Source organism: Rhinolophus hipposideros, assembly GCF_964194185.1.
Source record: "Rhinolophus hipposideros genome assembly, chromosome: 4".
In the NCBI taxonomy this organism is placed as follows: Eukaryota; Metazoa; Chordata; class Mammalia; order Chiroptera; family Rhinolophidae; genus Rhinolophus; species Rhinolophus hipposideros.
The window spans coordinates 95,006,394-95,013,325 of record NC_138050.1 but is presented as its reverse complement, the minus strand read 5'-3'; the positions used below and the strand labels follow the sequence as shown (position 1 = coordinate 95,013,325).

Below are 6,932 nucleotides of genomic sequence, written 5' to 3'. Positions count from 1 at the left end.
TAAGGGGAAATAATATGCCTAGCTCACTGAAAAGAGGAATTTACATAAGTAGAACATAATTATCCAAGTAACACCTTGTCGCTGAGACTTGGGAGGGTTAATGATTATGATGATAATTAAAATGCAGAGGATTTGTAGAGCACTTATTTGCTTTCTGAAGAGCTCAGTGTACTTCCGGTATATTCTTCTCATTGATCTCTGTGCGATAGCTAGATCACAGGATGTTTAAATGCCTCTGAATAATGGAAAGAAGTGTGTGACCCGTTATCACCATATGTGATTATAAGCTTTTGGGTTTTGCCTCACCTGAAAGACAGGACCTCCAGTGACATAGCTTTTTGAAACAATCATTTCAGGTCAAGATAGCAAACTTGACTCTGAGGAAAGAGTGCCACCTACTGAATCAAATTTCCCGGGTTTCCTCCAAGGGTTGGTCTCTGAGCTTTAGAATTGTCCTAACACACTTACTCTAAGAAATAATGGGATTGCCGCATTAACTGCTTTTTATTTTTGTTTCCAGTTCCAGCCACTTTATTTTAACGACCCAGACGTCAAATCTATAAATTAACTATTTCATTTATAAACTTTTCATTTGCTTTAAAAAGGAGTATAGAAAATTGAACAAACCTAACCACTTTATGAAGGAAATTTCCAAAACAAATGCCTGAGTGCCTGTCTTTACCGTCAAAGTGACCACAAGGGGGAGCCAGCATGTAACTTGTTATGGGGCAGGAAAGTGAGGTTTCAAAATTAATTGAACCCCTTTATTTCTAGCTAAGTCAGAAAAAGATATAAATATGCCACTTGGAATTTATGAAGCTCAAGATAATTCTTCTTATAATTACATTTTAAACAGTGTAATCCAACTTCTCTTTTGAATACATGCTAATACATTAGATACAATGTAACAGATTTACTTTTTTGATCTAATAGTTTCCTTTTCTATGTGGTTTCTCAAGTACACCACACACCATTAGGATGAAAAATTCTCTGTCCGCTACTTCCCTCTCCATCATTTTTACCATTATTTCACTACCTTGTTTCATATATGTTTATTTGTTAACAGAGAATTTTCAAAGATGAATTTTACAGCTAAACTATTTTAGATATAAGTACCAAAATGTCCATACTGTATTTAAATCCTCAAGTGAATAATATTTCATTCACAGCTAGTTCTCCTAGTTTTCACACACACAATTTATTTAAACCACGCCCAATGACGTTCAATTGTAAAACTTAAATATACAAATTTTAAATTAAGTTTTAAATTTGTCTTAATAATTTAAAATAAAAGTTTTGAAATACCTGTCACCATTCAAAAGTTGATCATTGGAAACTAATGTATGAATATTTCCTTCTGACTTATATACTTAGAAATATATGTAAAATACATAAACACCAATTGGAAATTTACTTCATTTATTGTGTGAACTTGAAATAAACAGATCTTGCATATTTTCATAGGGTTAATCCTGTAACTTTATTTCTGAGTGTTCATTGGAAATACAGCCTGTGTTTCGGAGGAGGGCACATACGAGGTTGGACAATTAAGTTATCGAGGTTGGACAATTAAGTTAGCGAACTCACCCTAGAAAAATTGCTAATACCTCATTATTGAATATCACTATGGTCACCTTTGAAAAACTCCCCTTGGGAGGCTATGCACTGATGCCAGCTCCTAGTCCACCCTTCAAAGCAATTTTGGAACTCTTTTTCTGGAATGGCCATCAGAGCTGTCGTCAAAATGTCTTCCTTTCAATATTTCTTTTATCTTCAGGTAAAGAAAGAAGTCAGATCAAGTGACTAGAAAGGGTGTTCCGATATAGTTCTTTGTTTACTGGCTAAAACTCCCTCACACATAGTGCCATGTGAGCTGGTACATTGTCGTGATGCAAGAGACATAAATTGTTGGCAAAATGTTCAGGTCGTTTTAGTCTAACTTTTTCACGCAGCCTTTTCAGCACTTCCAAATAGTAAACTTGGTTAACTGTTTGTCCAGTTGGTAGAAATTCATAATGAATAATCCCTCTGATATCAAAAAAAGTTAGTAACATTGTTGCAACGAGTTTGCAAACTTAATTGTCACACCTTGTATACATGTATGTGTTATTATATTGTAATATAACACATACATAAATATGGAAGAAAATTAAAATATATTATCTTGACAAATATTTTTCTAACAGCAATATTTAATACTTTTAATAAAAAATAGAAAAATAATATTCAATTAAAAACTGTTTACTTATGGAGATACATTTTCCCTTATTTTTATTATTATGTAGCAGATATTGCCTCAAAAATTTAAAGTTATAAAACGTTTTCCCTGAAGCTTAAGAATAATAATTTGTGTTGCTTTATTAGAATTCATATTTATCAAGTATAAAGATATGTTTTAATGATTACCCTATTGGTATGTGAATTTGTCATTTGGTAAGAGGGAAAGTTTTGATTACAATCCAGCAAATGGCCCATAGCCAATGTGTTTAGAGGTGAGCTATAAATATTTCTAAAAGACAGTGAAAACTAGGAGAACTAGCTGTGAATGAAATATCATTCACTTGAAGATTTAAATAGACCATGGAAAATTTTGATACTTATATCTAAAATAGTTTAGCTATTAAATTTATCTTTGAAAATTCTCTGTTAACAAATACAAATACATGAAACAAGGTAGTGAAATAATGGTAAAAATGATGGAGAGGGAAATAGCGGACAGAGAATTTTTCATTCACATAAACAGTAGCTGTATTGAAAATAACATCGAAATTTCTTGTAAGAACTATATTTTATTGAACTCAAGAATATAGCAAGCATGATAAGTTTTTGAAGAATATTGTAACTGCTGCCATTATGGCTGTGTGCCTAAACTATCAGAACTATAACTCCAACTAGTAAAATAAATTTGAGGAGTCTCCCAGAGACTAAATTAAGCAACTCCAATAACAAAGTTTCCTTAAAAAGATATTCTTTAGTAATAATTCAATTATTGATTTAATGTAGCAGTGTTAATCGTTATTTATCACACTATAAATATAGAACTTACTACCGTGTTTCCCGGGAATAAGACCAGATCTTATATTAATTTTTGCTCCAAAAGATGCATTAGGGCTTATTTTCAGTGGATGTCATCCTGTAAAATCATGCTAGGGCTTATTTTCCTGATAGGTCTTATTGTGGGGGAAACCCAGTATTTCTCTGCTTGAAACTGTTCCAATATAGCAATCAATTTATTTCAAACTCACCCAGATAAGCATGATTTTATTAGTTAAATAATTTTTTGTTTATATCTCTTTCCAAGTACATTTTCTCAATGAGTCCCTACTTATATATCTTGATTAACTCACATAAGACTTTGGATGTTCAATATGTGTGTAAATAAAAAAGGAATAATGTAATTTTGGTTTAAGGTTAAGACTATCATTTATAATTATAAATCATGATTATGAACCAGTCTCTTAAGAAATGTGAGGTTGTAGGTATGTCACTTATGCTTAACACTACATTCTTCTATATTTCTTCACTAGATTTCATATGTCCATAGTCTACTACATTGCAAAAACCAACAGTATTTTTTGAACTGTTTAACCATATTTATATCATCTCCTTTAAAAAAGTGAGCTTAATATTTTAAGCATAGTCTAAAAGAAATTCCTTAGTAACTATATTGTAAACAGAAAAAAGTATTTAGGGGGAAAAAGACGGAATTTATGAGATGGTTAAAAATTAGGAGTGATTATAGTTTAAAAAATATTGTCTAATTAAAGAGAAGCCAAACAACTAGAAGTATCAGCTGATCCTATTTCCTTTAAAAATAAAATAAGGGTTAGACATATTTGGGGGACATATTAGTCTTTAACAACAGAACTCAATACTACAAATTACATAAAATATAAATTACCTGAGATGGTTCCCTTTTGCTCTCTTTGGCATATGCCCTGTGGTATCACCGTAGGTGTGGTAGTTCTCTTTCTATACACTAGGGGGAGGTGTGACATAATTACTTTGGAGGGATGGTGAGCAAATTGAGATCAACAAGGATGGATTTCCTATCACTGGTCTCAGACACCGTGTTTCTCCCTTCATTTGCATAACAGCACACCAAATTAAGGATAGTCAATAAACCATACTGATCTTTCTTTGGAATGTTTTCATTCTCTTGTTTTTGCCCTATCGTAAACCTTAAGTAAGGATATTTTACGACTTTCCTTGAATTAGTATGAAAAGCAAAAATATCACAGATTTGTCCTATGAAAAAAGTAATGATTGATAAATGAGTGTGTAATCACTACTCTTTATTTAAGTTAGCTACTGTTTTTAAAGCCTCAAAATCTCACCTTCCAAGGTACACCTGTTGGGACAGAGATACTCACAGAAAAGAGATGCGAGATCAGATTTCACAAGGCAGCATGGTTAGGCACCCGCTGAACAAAACAACTCAGATTTCTACAAAGCTCTAGCTCCCTTGTTTAGCAAAGATATATGCCGGAGAAACTACCCATTTAGAGAAAATACAAAGCCATGTTAGGATTTAAAGGTCTGGCTGTAAAGAGTTCCTCTTTGAATTTTTCAGCTATTAAAGATAGACTCTTAAGGAAGTGGTGGGTTTTGGATGAGATCTGACTGTAAACTATAGGTTGAATATAATTGAATCCACCGGAAAATGAACCACTTTTTTAAACATGAATCTTTAAGCAATTATCCCAACAATAATCATCAGAACGTTCTTGTAATTGGTCTGGATTTGATTTTCTTTGAATCCTGAATGATTCATATTACAGACTTGTATGTAAGTCATTCACAATTTATAAATGGCAACTTAACTTTAGTATTTATGAATTGCAATCAATATTCTAGCAATCAAAACACTCACCTTTTCTATTTCAATACTTCAATTTTCCTTTTCCTTCTTAACTCTTTCCCAGAACTGCTGGATCACAAGAAAGTAGTCTTCACTTGTGGATGTTTGTGATAATAGTTTGGGAAGAAAGAATCTCTGAAGATTTGTAACTGACATTGTAAATGAGTCAATCAGGAGTCAATCTCTCTCTCTCTCTCTCTCTCTCTCTCTCTCTCTCTCTCTCTCTCTCTCTGTCTCTCTCTCTCTCCCTCCCTCCCTCTCTCCCTCCCCCCTCTTCTCTCCTTCCCTCCCTCCTCCCCACCTCCGTGTGCGTGGGGGGGGAAGGGGGGCTGGTGGTAGTGGGAGTGGTGGTGTTATTTACAAAACGTGAATCTTAACAGATATCCCACTGATCTGCCTTAACGTTCGTAGTTCAGCTTCAAAGCATGGGAGTTTTGGCAATGTGCTTATCAACACTTATTTGGTTTACGGAGATAAAATTCAAATAGCCGCATGAAACTTTAATAACAAGCTCGAGGCTAACAAAACACCAAGCCAACTACGTGTGGGTGGGTGGGTGTCTGCTTTACCTTGTATCTGCGCTGAGATGCGGATGACTGAAAAGATTGAAAAACGTAGAGCCCTAAATATTATTTAGCCGGATTTGAGTTTTAACAAGCTACAAAGCTTGAATCGACAGAGAGCCTTTCTCCTTAAAGGAGAGGAGCTTTTCCCCTGGAGAGACCGGGCCTCTCTTTCCCTGGGCTTCTACTTTTCTTCTGAAACACTTTCATAATCAAGTGACTTTCCTTGCATGGGCGCCTGGGGACAGCTGATTTTTCTCTGAGGATAGAGAAAGTTACAGATGAATTGCTGTTGCTCGCGGTGTGTTTGCACCAGCGCGGGCAGAAGCGGGCGCGCGAGTGCCCTCGCATTCACACACACTCACTGAAGTGCACATCACACCCCCCAGAAACACACACACACACACACACACACACACACACACACACATCACATCCCTCTGCACCTCATTCAGAATGGGTCCACGAGAAGCCAGATTTCCTTCTCGCTTGGTATAGGTGTGTATATGGTGCTGACGTGTGTGTGTGTGTGTGTGTGTGTGTGTGTGTGTGTGTGTTCAGAAACCCATCAGGAAGACCGCAGCTACCTTATTCTGCAAGCAAACTGCCATTCGGGTTCCCGTGTACACCGGTCAAACATAATCAAATCGCTGTCAAACTTTTTTTTTCTTTCATGTAGCCCTCTCCTTTCAAGAGGAAGACAGTGGTCTGAGTCGAGAGACCGGCGGCGAGGCCCCGGGAGCCACGGCCGCAGCGCAGCGCGGGGCTCCTAGCCGGGCAGGTCCCCCATCGAACTGATCTGATCAATGACTCGGTAGCGCCGGGGCTCGTGGCTCCTCCCCCGCCAGTCTCCTCTCTGCCTGCCATTGGGCGCAGCGGAGGAGGCAGAGTCTTGCTCCGCACGCGGATTGGCTGGCAAGGAATCAGTATCAATGTTTAAGCGGCGGCGTGAGGTGAATAGTCAGTCAGCGAGAGGCGCTGAGCGGGGAGCAGGGACGGCGAGCCCCGCGAATGCGGCAGCGGAGGAGGGCGGCTGCGGGGACGCTCCTCCAACTGTTGAATTTTCACCTTTCCTTTCCTTCGATGTTTTGCTTGCGGAGATGGATGTATTTGCTTTGAAATCCGCACGTCTTTCGCAGGCTGTGAGCTGATTCTGACAGGCACCAGATTGAGACCACCCGTGACAGAGAAGGAGAGGAAAAACAAAAAAAAAAACAAAAAAACCCTCCACAACGGACTGCACAATTAATTGTGCACACCAGTGCTGGACTTTGTGAACAGAGAACATTGAGAGGAAAATCATGAACTATGACGCGGGGCTAAGCTCTGCACAGCCCCTGGAATCCTGATTGTTTTTTCTTTATTTTTCCCAAGACTCTAAAGATTTGGAGGTTCCTCACGCCTAACAAAAAAGGACAGGTTTTTTTTTTAAATAATAAACAAATAAATACACCTAGCAAAAGAGACGCCTTGTTTTCCTGAGCCTCGGACTCCAGCAGAAAGAGGTA

At 37.3% G+C, this 6,932-nt stretch overlaps 1 protein-coding gene across 3 annotated transcripts in view; it reads left to right on the top strand.

Annotated features, from left to right (window-relative positions):
- Positions 1–6,387: 6,387 nt before the first annotated feature.
- PCDH17 (protocadherin 17) overlaps positions 6,388–6,932 on the top strand; it is a 93,618-nt gene continuing 93,073 nt past the window's right edge. For 2 of the 3 annotated variants that reach the window (XM_081046361.1, XM_081046360.1), the window contains exon 1: positions 6,388–6,929. The gene's annotated coding sequence lies outside the window, so the exon portion shown is untranslated. The remainder of the gene's footprint in view (positions 6,930–6,932) is intronic. The other variant, XM_081046364.1, reaches the window with a different exon arrangement.